The sequence below is a fragment of the Cyprinus carpio genome, chromosome A24 (assembly GCF_018340385.1).
Source record: "Cyprinus carpio isolate SPL01 chromosome A24, ASM1834038v1, whole genome shotgun sequence".
Lineage (NCBI taxonomy): Eukaryota > Metazoa > Chordata > Actinopteri > Cypriniformes > Cyprinidae > Cyprinus > Cyprinus carpio.
This window is the reverse complement of record NC_056595.1, coordinates 12,914,517-12,930,852: the sequence shown is the minus strand read 5'-3', so window position 1 is coordinate 12,930,852 and position 16,336 is coordinate 12,914,517. Positions and strand designations below refer to the sequence as shown.

The following is a 16,336-nucleotide window of genomic DNA, read 5'->3' as shown; positions in this document are numbered from 1 at the left end:
ATCAGAAAGAGACAGCCATGTGGAAAATAAAACAGGGAAATCAGTCCAAAGGTCTTCAGGTCAGGGATGTGCTGCGAGTCATATCAACTGGTCAGACCGCTCAGGGAGGAGACCACAGCACTGTGGTGTTTTAGACAAATAGATTCATTTGGACAGTGAGGCTTTGGTGTACCAGAGGAGGTGATGAATCATACCAAACCCAGGACACATTCATCTGAAGGTGCAGTCTGTTTCCTCAGGCTGGAAAGCTTTGAATGACTGATCTCAGATCTAGACTGATTACCAGCAGGGTCTATCACAGTGAGCACATGGTGAACATTTAGGTGTTTAAATCATATTTCATCTGCCACATACAGGCCTTTAGTTCTGATATAAAGATGGATGGACGAAAGCTGAAAAACTCATCCAATGCTATCCAGAAGACCTGTCCTATGAAATCAGCCTGAAAATGTTATTTAATCAATCTTTGTGGACTGTTGCTTCATCAGACTGTAGAAAGTGTTTGTACGCTTTGTGTGCTGTTATTAATAAAGAAACAAGACATCAGTTTATTTAATGATGATCTTGAGATATTTATCAAGGACAAAACAATGAAATAATGAACATGTCATAACAAATAACTGATTTATATTAATAGATGAAAGTAATAGGAATAGTATTCACCTTCAGGCCATTCAGGATGTAGATGAGTTTGTTTCTTTATCAGAACACTTACATCACAGAAATGGATCCTCTGCAGTGAATGCATTACTGTGGATTATTGTGATGTTTTTATCTGTTGTTTGAGCTCTGATTCTGATGCCACACATTCACTGCAGAGGATCAAGTGATGTAGTGTTAAATCCATTGAAGAAACAAACTCTACATCTACAATTTATCTGGCATGGCCAGATAGTGAGAACATTTTCAGTTGATTTTAATTTTGGGGTGAACTGAGCATTCAAATGTTTTTTTTTTTTTTTGTATTTAATGTTTTTTTTTTCTTGTTGTATAAAATTTGTATTGTTTATAATGTCTTAAACCTACTTAAATTAAGATCAGTTAATCTTTGTCATGAAAAAATAAATATATGTGCAGCATTAATTTGAATATTTATCACAGCTTTCAAAAATCATACAATATCACAGCTTTGTCCTCTGTCACCTACCACTTATAATCCATAAAAAGATGCCTGCTGAGCCATCTATCAAACTCTAGAAATCTTTTAATTCTCACTTTTGAGGATCTTACTGTGTTGTCATATGTCACCGTCCAGAGTGAGAAAATCTTAGTCACCAAATAAATATAACCTGCAATATCACATAAAGCTTTAGAATCTTTGCACACCATATCTATATGATACTATTTTTGAGGTTTCTAGAAATTTGGTTGGATTTGCAATGATGCCTAAAACTGTTTAGTACACTGATCATGCTTGAAAAATAAAACAAAAAAAAAAAAAAAATTATTGCGTGTTAAAAATAATATATATATATATTTATTTTTTTTATTGCGTGTAAACATTGTGGTTTGTATAGGTATCAGTGCTGTAATGTGACATTTCTAGCTAGTGAAAAGAGTCACAGTACAAATGCCAACCAAGAAATCAATAAAATATATCTTGTAGGTCGTCTAAAACTGTGGATGCTCCTCATGTGGTTATTTACATGCACATTCAACAAATATGGTACACTTTGGTGTCTCATGACTTTTTAATAGCATGAAAGTCACAAGTCCAATGTGTATTGCTGTGAGAATTATTAGAAATGTTATAAACTGTTTTCTAACATAAAATTAACCTCTAACATGAAAAGAAGCTAGATTTAAAAAAATAAAATAAAATAAATAATTGTTTAAAAATAGTACCAAATCAATTACTCATCCTCATGTCTTTTTAAACCTCTAAGACTTTTGTTTTAAACTGTGGAACACAAAAGAAGTTGTTTTGTTGCGTGTTTGTTTTAGTAACAGGGTTGCAAAAACTACAAAACATAAAATATGATTAGAAAATGCAATAGCTTATATAATATTTAGTTTGACTTCCTGAGGCTCACCAAGTGAAGGTTAAGTATCTTCTTTCACTGAGTATTATTTATTTGTGTCAGTATTAGTGTTATTTTACAATGGCAGCTTACTGTATAATTGTTATAGTAGGCTACTAGTAGGCCTATTTCTACATGACATGTATAGTAATTAGTATTGAAAACAGTAAAAGTAATTATGATGCATGGAATGTATATAAAAAAGATATGAGTGTCTTTATACTGCCAGGCTGCATTTAGTGAGATGTTCTCAATGACAGGAAGTGATGTTTTAATGGGCCTCACTGCAGTGGCACTATTCATTACCATTCAGATCATGAGGGGGAAAAAAAGTGCAAGCGGATGTCAGTATCCACACAAAGAACCAGGCAGATTATTCTACTAGATGGCATGTTTTGAGTAGTATCTAATTTTGGTTTCCGTACCATGTCAAAGCACACAACTGGAGCCCAAATGCTACGGGAGGTAGGGGCTGTCGAATTCCTAACATTGCCTAACGTGGTTCCTGGCTTCCGAACTATCATAGACGGCATCTTCGATCAGCTCTTCCACCTCCCAGAGGCCCTAGTTGTCCACCCACCAACTCCTACGAGCCACACTGTGTTCCCTCACTGCAGACAGGTATAAAAACATTACACTGATTTTATATCCATCTGTTCCACAGATTACTGTAGATATCGGTGTCATTACAACCAATGTCAAGGTTGCCACATAGTCCGGTTTGAATAGCTGTCTGACAGCAGCTCTGGAATGAACATGAATAGACTGTCTGATTCAAGGCAGAGGAGAGCATGAAAGTGCTGGTCCTGATTCGCTATTCAACTACAGCTGCTTTTGTGTTCTCAGAAGACGACTTGTCGGCTAGGGGATATTTCCAGTGCAGTAAACCCAAGCAGACAGATGCTCCCACCCCCAGAGTATCATGTAGGTGACATCAACATCATATTACTTTTTGTTAACTAACTTTCAGGGAAAACTTAATCTTATTTAATCTGTAAAATGGATCACCGTGGGATGGGTGTGTTAAGTAATCTAATATCAACACTGATAAGAATTTTCAGGACTCAAGTGTTTTTTTTTTTTTGTTTTTTTCCTTACATATATTTTTTTTTTTTTATTATAATTTTAATTTATAAATTATTAATCATTTAATAAATTTTTATCACTTCAAAAAATATAAATACAATAAAAATTTTTTTTTTAATTTATTAATGTTTTAGCATTTCAGCAATTTTTATTTCTGTCAAAAAGATATATATATTTATATTATTTATTTAAAAATTTTATATACAACAAGGTTTTGAAATAAGTATCTTATTCTCACCAAGGCTGCATTTATTTGATCCAAAATACAGTTAAAAATGAATTCTATTTTACAGTTACTCACACTTGTGTGGTGCGAAATTACTGTCGTATCCATTATAGTCACACAGCATTGTCTTTTAGTTTCAGTCTTTCTGGAAATCCTGTGTCGAATTGTGCCTTGTTTGTAAACGAGTTCGCGGTAGAATGAAGTGATCAAAGTCCAAGTTCTTATTGACATGATCTGGAACATTAAAAATAAAGTTCATCCACTCTTACCTAACGGTGGGATCAGAAGGAAGGCAATGGAAAGACTGTTCTTCCTCAACTTGGCACTGCACAGTGTCTCGTTGTATTTGGAGCCATCTTTATCGTTTGGTTTCTGTGTAGATTTTTGTGCATTTCCCTCTCTCGTTATTTACCCTAGCTAAACAGGCAGTGATGTAGCAGCAGACATTGATCTTTTTCTGCGGAGGTGGGGTTTAACCACACTATAACGTCACAGAGCAGACTGGCAGATAATATAAGCTGTATTAGACTAACTAGAAAGATTTAAGTTCTGAAACTTACAAGATGTTTTTACAATACGATGACATCTTGTATGTTAATAGATTAAGAGAATTTTGATTTCTTAGTTCATGACCCCTTTAAAGTTTGAACAGTAGTGTTTAATTAGGCATTTAATTTTATTTACAATAAAAGGAAGTTGTTAAAGCAATTAATTTATCATTTTCAGCCTTCCTAACTGATGCTCTAACTGACCATTCTTACGATTCTGTCAAACTCCAATCTGTTATCTAGCTATATAATGTTGTTGCTGACATATTTATGTAAAAACAGTTATTCTCAACACATTACAGAAACCAGATGTTTTAGTTTGCCATGCATAAGAACACATGTGCATGGTCAGCAGACCCAAAACTGAAAATTCTGTCAACATCTACTCCCCCTTATGTTGTTCCTAAAATAATGACAGAATTTTCATATTAATATACTATCATATTGTTGACATCATTGCCTTTGTTTGAAGTCTTGACACTAAAGTCTTTAAGATCTTTATATTCTTTTATTTCCCTACCCTGCAGTCACTACTTCTGTAAGATGCTTGAAGTTCTCTGTTTTCCCATGGCTGTCCTTGAACACAACAGATCGTCATATATTGTCATCAAATGAAAGGTATTTGTACCCTCTGCTTGGTGTAATTTTACCACTGTTGCTATCTGATATATGTCTTACTGCCAAAATGACCTGTCGCTTGTTCAATCTGTTGTTCCCTTAGAAGCGACAATCACAATTTAGTATAAAACACCTGCGAGCTGCTTCATGACGTCATCATGCAAGACTTCCCTGCTGAAATATTCCTGCAAAGGCCAAGTACAGTTCAAGTAAGATTTCAATTTCATTTCTGTCAGTTGTTTTAACCCCTGATGGGAGCTTCATAAGTTGAGTGACGGTGATGAAAGTGATATTGTGCGCTCTGTAATCCCCATTCCATTCTATAATTGAATGCCACAGGATCTGGCTGTACAATACATTCAAGTCTGGAAAGTATTGGAATGACAGCGGCAAATCATGTTTTATGTCTAGGACTGTACCGTGGTGATTATCTGGCAGGCTGACACTAGACGTTTTAGTACAAGCATTTAAAACCAAGCGACAAGCATTGCTGTATTTCTGTCAAAAATGTGCTGGCAAGGATTCATTTGAGATCCTCTTTCTGAGATATGTAGTCTCAATGCCCTCAATGACAATTATTTATCATTCTGTTGTGCAAGAATGAAGCATTTGACTTGTTTTGGAAGCATTCTCTTTGGTTCTTTAATGCTCTTGATCTTTTGTGTAATTGTTTAAAAATCGAAGGTGCCACTGATTCTGACTCTGGAGTGATCAGTTCAATTAGGTTTATTGAATCAACCTGATTCATTGGCACTGCTTTAGTACCACTGGAGGGTTAGTGTATTTTAAATTGGTACAAATTACACAAGTTAAAAGTCAGAATCCGGTGGCCTTTTATTTAGTGCCTAATTGAATGTAGAATCACTTCTCTTAAAACACTTGCACCATTTAGATCAGCGGTTGTGTTGTAATGTTATAACAATTCTAAACATGTTCTCGCAGGTTTACAAGACAACATCAACTTCTGTTTTCCCCTCTAGAGTCTGCTGTCACTTCTCGGTCTGAATGTTGATGGTGATGTCAGCTACCTGACGTTTCAGGCATTGGCCTGTCTGGAACAGCTTTGCAGGAACTTGAGGAGCCGCCTGCGTTTCTAAAGAGATCCAAGTTTCTGCTCAGCCAAGCAAGGTACCAAACACCATCTATTATAAATGTTGCCTTGTTCAATAACATACACTACAGTTCAAAAGTTTGGGGTTGGTAAGATTTAAAAATGTTTTAAATGCTCTTTAAAATGCTCTTATACAGTAAAAGCAGTAATATTGAGATATATATTTTTTTATATAATTAAATTATAAATAAATTATATATTATTATAATATTGAGATATAATTATTATATATTATGTTTAATATTTTTGTGAGAACTGTAAAACATTTTTTGTAAGGATTCTTTGAATAGAATGTTCAAAGAACAGCATTATAACAAATAAATGTCTTTACTGTCACTTTTGATCAGTTTAATGCATCCTTGCTGAATAAAGGTATTCATTTCTTTAAAAAACTCTTACTGACCCCAAACTTTTGAAGAGTTATTGTTTAGCTCTTGTTCTAAAAGTGATTTTAAAATTGGTGGAGAGGTACTTGAAGTTAAGAAAAATTACTAAATGCTGAATCTATGTCTTATTATTTCGCCCCTTTAGACTCTATTTCTCAGAACTCGTCTATTTCCTACCCTCAGGAGGTGAGGGCTACCCAGCGGTCTGGGGTCTCTTCTCCAGAGGAAAGCTCCCCCAGACCCTCTGTGGTGGGCAGAACTGGTCAGCGGGTATGTGGGGATGGCCAGGATGGAGATGCTGCCTCTTCTAGGTGCTTAATAAGACTTGTTCTCTACCTTTAAATATAATAGAAAACAGAACTTTCCTTGTTAATTTTTTAAATAAAAGAAGTGTTTCAAGGCCATTTTTTTAAAGCTGTTAAATATTTAATTGGTTAACTGGTTTCTCATTCCTTTGGATATGCAATACTTTTTTATTAGAATTTTTTTAAAAAAAATATTTATTTTAATTATTATTTTCGACAAACCTTGTCTAGAAGTAATTTACATATAGAAATCTTAAAGGTACTGAATCAAAAACAGCACTTTTATTCAACCGTTTGGGGTCAGTACCATTTTTTTTTTTTTTTAATAAATTATTAATTTTTTTTTTTTTAAATAAATTATTATTTTATTCAGCGAGGATGCAATAGTTTTATTGAAAGTGACAATAAAGACTTTTACATTGTTGCAAAAAAAATACAAATAATAATAAAATAAATTTTAAATAATTACAAGCAAATATATATCATGGTATCCACAAAAAATTAAGCAGTTCTGTTTTCTGTTTCAGCTTTGATAATAAGACATGTTTCATGAGCAACAAATCAGCATATTAAAATGATTTCAGAAAGATTATGTGATACTGAAGACTGGAGTAATGATGCTGAAAATTCAGCTTTGCCATCACAGAAATACATTACATTTTAAAATATATTAAAATAGAGAACAGTTCTTTTAAAATACAATAATATTTCACAATATTACTGCCTTTTTTTTATGTAACCATTAAAAAAAAAATCATACTCACCACCAAACATTTGAACAGTATATGTGGACTTAAAATTATAAAAACTACAAAGTGTGTAATATGGCTTTTAAAGGCTACAATCACTAAATTTATGTTTATGCTGGAAAAGATGAGAACTACATATAGCAAAAATATTCGTCTCCACGTTTGAAAAATCTTGAAATTTTTTTAAATGTTGCTCACAACCATTCATGTTTTTAGCAATTAAGTATTCTTTTTGTTTTGTGCTGTACAGCGGTAGCAGCAGTCAGAGAGGGGCTCCCCCCAGGCCAGCCCAACAGTCTCCCCTCCCGCAGCCCCCACCTGGAGCTCCCCCCAGAGATGGAAGCGGAGGACTCACTGGAGCTGCAGCAGTGGAGCCTGGCTAGATTTGCCGTGGTGGCCGTGGAGCACGTGCTCCCTCTCATCAGGACAGGTGAGAGTCCTCTTAAATCCTCTTTCCTGTTTCAAACGCAGCTACAGCTGCTGCCGTTCCCCTCACGCGTGTGCTTCCATTGCTCATCATATTCCCCTCTTTTTTTTTTTCTCATCCCTGCCCTCTCAGAGAGCCTGAAGTTTTTCCAACGGGTGCTAGAGCTGCTGGCAGAGTCACAGGGGCTGCTGGGAAACAGCATAGCCCCCGAGGTGTGGGGCGGGCACAGCCTGACTGCGACGGAGCTGGCAAGTGTCTTCAACAACCGTCCTCCACAGTGCAGATCCATAGCCATGAGGCTGATGTCTGCATTAGTGCATACAAACACACACCTGTCGCTGCTCCATCTCACCCACTCCACTTACTCTGAGGCACAGATGGTCATTGTAGAACATTAAGCTATCAGCACAAATCAGTCATGGCACGACCGTTGTTTTTTTTAGGGCAGTTTCACCACTTAGAAGTCCCTGTTTGCTCCTGACAACTCAATACATCTGCTATTTCCATCTAAAACATTTGTATTGGTTTAATAAAATACAGTAAGACTTTATAATAAGCTGTATCTCATTTCAATATGGCAATATGGTCTCGTTTCGATAGCATTAGTTAATGAAATAGCTAACATGAAATAACAATGAACATACCTTTAGAGAATTTATTAATCTTGCTTAATGTTAATGCATTCCAGGTTTTATAAATTAACATTAGTTAATGTTTTATGAATGAACATTAATTAACAATAAAAAATACTACATTTAGGATATAAATTAACCTAGATTAATCAATTCTGTTTAGTTGCTGTTTATATTAGTTCATGATAGCTAATGCATCAACTAATTTTAATGTATTGAGCCTCAGTAATGCTTTTTTTTTTTTTTTTTGTCCTATTGAGATACAGTATGTGTTCTATCATAGAGTCCTGGTTGGTGTTACCCAATAAGTATATTTATGTTAACATTTTTAGGTATAATGAACTAATAATCTTTCAGATTTATATTATATTATATTACATTATATGTTATATAATATAAATGAACACTGTTCAAAATCCTGTTAGTTCATAATGCATAAACCAATGTTAACATATATTGTTAGTACATGTAGATATTTAGTCATGGTTAAGAAATGTTAATGTTCACAACCTTATTGTAAAGTTTTACCATTATCATTATGACAAGTTTACTTTGTTTTATTTAGCTTATGTATATTTAATATAAAATTACATCATTGCATTGCATTATATGCATACCAAGGATTATGTAGGTCGTATTACACAGATTTACAAATTTGTTTCATCCAATGATGTTTATTGCCTATAGAAATCTTTTTAAACGAACCCATTGTGCTTAGTGTGTGCGCACACCTATGAGAACATTCTACATCGCATAAGATTATGTATATTTCACGGCATGCCTCTCTCCCTCATTGATCTTTAATGCATGCTCATGGCGTTTTATCTTGAAAAACTGCTGTCATCTGAAAACTTTCTTTGAAATGCACAAGACTCTTGCTGCCCCCTGCTGGCAATAAAATGACATGAGATCTGTAAGTATCTTAGTACTTACGTTTTTTTTTTTTTTTTTTTTTTTTTCTGGTGAAAGAAGCAGAAATTACAGGCATGTATAAAGACATTGGGAGACGTCATATGCTACCACCATGGCATGACATCCTCTGAACAGCTAGAATCGTCTCTGATCCACCACCAAATGGTCTTCAGGGGCACTGCCATTTTCATAATACGTCTCCTGCAAACCTTGTTGTTTGTGGAGAAGGTGAGTGAGCATATGGCTGTGCCATTCTTAGACATTAATAAGCTGTGCCACCGTTGCTGAATGGACATATGGCCGTGTCCTTCACGGTCATTATTAAAACAAATGAGAGTGTAAAACACACCAGAAGTCACTATGGAAGGGTCAAATTGTTCAGCTAAGCTGTAGACCTAAGGATAGCACTGTAATTATAGACAAATTCATTAGTGTGTGCTTGTTTAGTGTACATATGTGTGTTTATTACCTTATGTATGATGTCTTTACAAACAGGCTGGAGATAATGTTCAGGAAAGTACAGTGGCAACCATTTTCCTCATGTGTCTTGATTCATCCATCAGTGTGGCATACCCCCTCATCCACGAGTCAGTCGTGGCGTACCTGAGCAGGCTTGCTTTGAAAGATACAGCCTGTATTGTAGCGTTTCCCACGTTTCTCACTGCATGGAGGCTACTTGCACTTTTTTAAAAGATGCACAGGCTGAGGTAATGATTGGAAACTCTCAAGACCGAATAACTTGCAGGATATCTGCTAGAAGTATATGTTTCTTCTGGTGGATTCAGCATCTACTAATTCTGATTTATTAGTAGATAAACTGAATATTAAATAAGCTGAAAATTGTTATATCTGATATTAAAATTCTACACTTTTGTCAAAAATAATTACAGATAAAATACAAAAAACTAAAATAAATTGAGATTTGGTGTCATTTTGAGGTTTCTAAAGGCTGATGTAATGCTTGGAAACTTTTAAGAATGACTAACTTAGGATATATGCTAAAGGAATATATTTCTTTCACTGGATTCATTTAATTAAAATGATTAAAATTCTGGTTGATGAGCCAGTAATTATTTTGTTTTGTTATATTCGATATTCAAATTCTACACTACTGTTTAAATAAATTAAAAATTAAACATAAAAATGTAGAAGTCATTTTGAGATGAACTAAAGATTACATTTAATAGTGTTGCTATTATTATTATTATTATTATTATTATTATTATTATTATTATTATTATTATTTGATTAGCTTTTAAAAAGCAATACATACCATTAATAAGCAATATTGATAACACTTTGATGAAAAATAATAATCTTGTCCACCCAATCCACCTGATTGGCCCAGCAACGGTATCCAACTGTGACTGAAGGTTTCCTGCATGTTTGGTCTTTTTGGTGCTCAAAGTAATTTAATTTTAATTAAACTTCGGACGGTTTATTATGACCCTGAATTTAGGTTGAAATGCAAACTGGTTGTTTGTCATTTCTAATTATTATTCCTCTAGCACTTGATTACTCATTTCACTCTTTAGTTTATATTTTACTCGTTCATTAGGGCTCATAAAATCACTAGCCTTATATCACCAGGGCAATTTTATCTTTCAGTTGGGCTACAAAAAAGTATCACCACTGCTCTGCCCGACGGGCTATCTTGAATAGTGATACAAAATTCCTTCTTTAATTCATGGTTCACTCGCTTGTATGGGTGAAACGGATCACAGTTAATCAGTTGAACATGTTGGCAATTTGAACATTCAAGCATTTTGAACCATTAAAGTGCATGAAGAGGCAAAAGAAAATTCAATTCTGTACTCATGCACTGTTTTCTGCACGCACGCACATACACTCAAAGCGGCAAAGAGTCCTTTTTCGCGTCTCCTTGAGCTTGAACGGATACATTTACACAAAATTATCTCAAAATATGTCTTAGCAAGTATTCTCGTAAACAGTCAGTTATGTCTTAAAGGGGTCATATGATGCGATTTAAATTTTTCCTTTCTCTTTGGAGTGTTTCAAGCTCTTGGTGCATAAAGATGATCTATAAAGTTGCAAAGACTAAAGTCTCAAATCCAAAGAGATATTCTTTATAAAAGTTAAGAGTGTGGTGCACATTTTATCGAGGATGAGGACTGTTTCCTGAACCAGTAGCCTGCAATGCGTCTATGGCACAACGGCTGTTTCTATAAAGTTGGGCAGTTCAAACTTTGCAAGGACAGTCTGGCGATTCTGACTCACAGCCTGTAAGTACGTTTTTTTATATTTAAATAATTTGGCAATGACGATTCAAAAGCGAGTTTTGAGCAGTGTTTTCTGTTTACACAGCGTGATATGCAACACAACGCATAAAAAGACAGTATAAGTCATTATAATCAGTAATTATGTCCCCACTGGATGCAACAAATCCCTCGTTTGTAATGGGTTTTATTAGTTTTGTCTTGTCTAATGATGTTCGGATCGCGAACTAATCTTTCTATTTAACCGGATCTTCTTAGTGAACCGGTCGAACCAGTTCACCAAATCCAGTACGCACTAATCCAAAAATAACTTAAGTTATTCAGTTTATAAACGTGCCTTACACTGCCTCTGACGTGAAATAAACCAATATCCTGAGTTATTCAGTTACTCCTAACAGTACATTGACTGAACTGCTAAAAGAGAACAGATGATGGGATGTGCACGACCAGAGCAGCTGGGCTGAGTCTCGTGCTGCTGGCCTGGGAGACAGCTAGTATGTTAAGGGGTCTAACATTTCCGTCACATGCTTGAGGAATTCAGCCAATCACAATGCACTGAATAGCTGGCCAATCAGAGCACACCTCACTTTTCAGACCTATGAGCTTTGTAAAAATGTACGCGTTTCAGAAAGGTGGGGCATAGAGGAGAAACTATAATCTACATTATATGGAAAATAATGTTTTTTGGACCTTAAACCGCATAAAAACATTGCATTACACCAAATAATGTTCTTTTTAGCAGCATCATATAACCCCTTTAAGTGAATGTAGACAGTGAAGAAAGAAATCACATGTGTATCATTATATTGGATCCATGCAATCGGTCTTAAAGGGAAAGAAGCCTATAAAAATATGCTGCTGTCTGTCATTAATGTTATTCAAACAACAAAACACAACTTTAACAAAGATTTGTCCATATTTAATTTATACAGTGAACACTATGTAGTGTTATTTTACACTTAATTATTACATTTCTGTACCTGAAAACTAATTAGACCTATTTTTTTGTACCTTTGTTCTATTTTACGTATTTATGCTTGAAATTCGTTTATTTGTTCTTATTTTATTACTGACGGTTCACTTGTATTTAAAAATATTTGACCTTAATTTTGCTACTAGTTTTTGTTATGGTATAAGAGAAGTACTTAAAATGTTCTTTAAAGGGCACATATTATGCAAAATCCACTTTTAAATGCTGTTTGGTGTTTTGATTCTATAAGCATTGTGACATCACAATGTTTAGGCTCCACCCATGGCCGCTGACTGACAGTCCTGCATTACCGTAGTTTCCACACTTAGCAAGTTGTGTTTGGTTGTAGTTTTCTATATAACATCAGGGATGCAAGAGCACATTAGTAAGGCCGCTGTATGCAGAACGGTAAGGAAAGTCTCGCTCTCACGCTCTTTCTTATAATATTTGTGTAGTTTTCTGAGCACAAACCCATCGAAAATGAAGCTGATTACTGTATAGAATGGAAGGATGCCAGATGGAAGGTAGTTCGAGATATATGCTGTAACCACTGTTAAATTTGTTTGGTCATCTTTATTTTCTACAAATACAAAAGCAACAATTGTTCTTTTTCCTGTTGGATTTTAATACTCTTCCAGTACTTGGTATTGTGGCCATCTCCTCTTCAGCTGTTCTTCATTATTTTTGCAAGTCTTCTTGCTGTTGGCTGAGTTAGCTCTATTATTCAGCTCAGAGTTCAAGTTTTAACTCAGAGTTGGTTGAACCTCCATATTGAAACTGGCCTCTGGACAAAACAAAAGAGTAATCCAAATAACAGGCGAAGGTCAGGGCAGGCAGCAAACAATCACAAAATGAGGAACACTCCAAAGACAAAAACACTCAGGCAAGGCAATGCTAGGAAACAGGGAAAACACAATAAACTAACATGCAGAATCGTCCGCTTACAGCAAAACAAGACTCAGCAATGAGTGTGTGAGAGTGTGCATCTTAAATCGTCCTCCTAATGGGAAACAGGTGTGTTCGTAATCAGTTCCAGGGCAGAGGGTTATGGGAAGTGAAGTCTGGTGTAAAAAAAAAAAAAAAAGGTCAAGGCAGGGACCGGATTTGTTACACTAATACTGTATATAATACACTAAAACTTTTTAAATTAGTTGGCTGTGCTTTCCATTTTCAAGTAGTAATTATGGCTAGTACTATGAAGTATGGCCCATGGTTCTTCCAGCCTTACAATTACAATTTTAAAGGAGAAGGCAGCAAAAGGCATGACACGAGAACCTGGTCTCCTGGCTCAGAAACATGGTATTCCGTTTTATGATCTTACACAGTATGATATAGTTACACACTTTTCTGCTACCTTTTCGAGTACTTAACTATTCTTTTAATTAAGAATTTAAAATAAAGTGATTTAAGTGAAATGTTTCTTCATAGGGCGATAAGAATTGGCATGAGCTTTTGGAGCTCACTGACCAAGGAATGGATGCTTTACCGTACCATCAGCACCTATAGTGAAGGAATGTGTCCAGATTTGCTACTACCTGTAAGTTGCTCAAAATTATGGAAACTGTAAAACGGCCATTGACATCTGCTGTTTTGTCTGGCACTGCGGAAGAGGTGTCACTGTGTAAAAATCTGTAAAAATCGCATCTCTTCATAGGTGGAAATTTGCACAAGCAAGCCCGATCCTGCAGTCGGAGAGTCAAAAGATATTTCTGAAACTTTTGTCTCATCCTCTGTCCCCAGTGAAGGCAGAAACCTACTCCTGCTCTCTGAGCATATTGAAGGTACAAGATGTGCAGTGAAAATTAGGTGATAGAGCTATTTTAAGCCACTTTCAGTAGATAAATGACAGGAAAGACAGGAAAAAGTTCACCTAGTTTTGGAATTGAAAATTCCAGCTACATGGATTCTCCTTGGTCATTAACTGATTTAACTTGGTTGACCCAGTGGTTTAAAGTGGTTGACCCAGGAGTCCAGTGTTTCCTGCACTGTAGTTAAGTGGTGAACCTCAAAGAATAATGGCCACAATATATTCACAAACAAATGACTCATGAATTGTTATTACAAACTCAAAATTGAGTATGTATTGTTTAAGATTTATGATATTGAAATGCAACTAAAGAGTTTTATATATTATATTATATTGCATTTACACTACCCAATATTTTGTCAAATAAATTGATACTTTTATTCACCAAGGATGCATTAAATTTAGTAAAAAGAGAGGGTAAAAACATTTATAGTTTTACAAAAGATTTCTATTTCCTCTAAAATATTTCAAATATAAGCTGTTCTTTCTATTTGTCTGAAGACTGAAGACTGCTGAAAATACAGCTTTGCCTTCACAAGAATAAAATACATTTTAAAATATATTAAAATAGAGAACAGTTATTTCAAAATGTGATCATATTCCACAATGTTATTGTTTTTACTGTATTTTTGATCAAATAAATGCAGCTTTGATAACCATAAAAGAGGTCTTTCAAAAACATAAAGAATTGTACCAGCCCCAAACTTTCGAACAGTAGTTTATATATTAACAATGTTACAATAATGTTTGCTATATGCTAGCTATGTTGCAAAGCACTTTTTGGACTAGTTGGCAAGCTTGACCACCTAATGACCTGGTATTTCCAGCTAGGAATAGATCTGTAATGTTTTGGTCAAGAGCTCTTCCATTTGCAGGGAGTAGGGTGCTGTTACCCTTTATAATGGTTGTGTGTACTATACATTGAATTGCTTTTACATTTCCTTGCAATTCTATTACACTGCACATAGGTTGTTAGTGACCCCTGAACTCTGTAGCCGGTAATATTCCCACCCTAACTTCCTGCTCAGTGTTCGGGAGTTCAGAATGTGGCCAAACCTGCCTCATCCATCTGCAGCGGAGTGCATTTCTTGCTTCATTCCCATGTCCTGTATGAGATCAGTATGTTTGGCCTTCAAGACCAAGCAAGAGAGGTGAATTATTAATCTTCCTGTTTCCAGCGAGACCCCAAGTAATGCACAAAAGAGAAATATTTTGATATACCAATACACAGCCCGCTAATAAATAATGTATCCTTGCTCCATGTTTAATGGGTTACTGAGGTCATGCTAAGCTAATGATTGACATTAGAAATGCCCCCGTCTCACTGCTGTAGGTGGCATTTTGGTGGATTTGGATGAGGTAGCTTGTTGTAAGTGCAATATCATAGCCCCATCAACTAACTTTATGTCTGATCCAAAGGTGAGCACTGCTGCCAAGGATATTCTACTCTATCTGCTGAAGGGACGATTGATGATGACAGCTGCAAGTTGGAGCAGATTTAATGAGGCACTTTACCCGGTCATTCCCATATTACAGGTGCAAACACTCTTTCCTTTCTCCACATCTCTCGTCACACGCACACACAAATGCACAGATGCAATATAACCGTCAAACTAGGCTGAAAAAATTATTTCCAATGTAATATTAACGTGTTTGCGAGATGCCCGAGGCAGAATGGTAATATCCATGTTATGCTGCATTCTATTTTAAACAAGGTTATTTTGTACTTTTCAAAAACCGAAGCTGTGTTTCATTTTTGAAATGACTTCCACTGCTGGGTGGGGTTGAAATTGAATATTCATAAATCTTTTCAAGGTCATCACATTCGATTCATTTTTAGCTAAAGCCTCTGAGTAATTGGTTTTTGCTGTCAATAAAGCAGTGGTGAAATGGCATTGTGTGTTGTTTATTGTTTTTCCGAGATGGATTTAAGTTTGAGAGTCTGTCGTCTGTCATGGCCATGTTAAAGCTTGGTGTGTTTTTGTATTTTAGGGTTACGCAGACACTGAGGACGCACTGGGAAACTGTATCATGCTGAAGTGAAGCACCTGCTGAAAAGTGAGATGCGGTGTGCTCACTGACTGCTAGACTACGGGCAGCCCTCCGGCTTCTGTTCACCAAGCATCACGCGTGAGTTTAACATGCATGTCAGTTTGGATATCTAATAATTTCTTTAACTTTCTTAAGGCAGTAATTACCAACAGATGATAATTCTGTCATCATTTACTCACCCATATAATTTTCTTCTGTCAATACAGTAGCTTTCCCATGTGAAAAACAAGTGCTAGACTGAATATGCGC

General features: G+C 35.5%; 1 pseudogene; it reads left to right on the top strand.

The window, feature by feature from the left end:
* Positions 1–2,207: 2,207 nt before the first annotated feature.
* Positions 2,208–16,336, top strand: part of LOC109090094 — a 44,589-nt pseudogene continuing 30,460 nt past the window's right edge.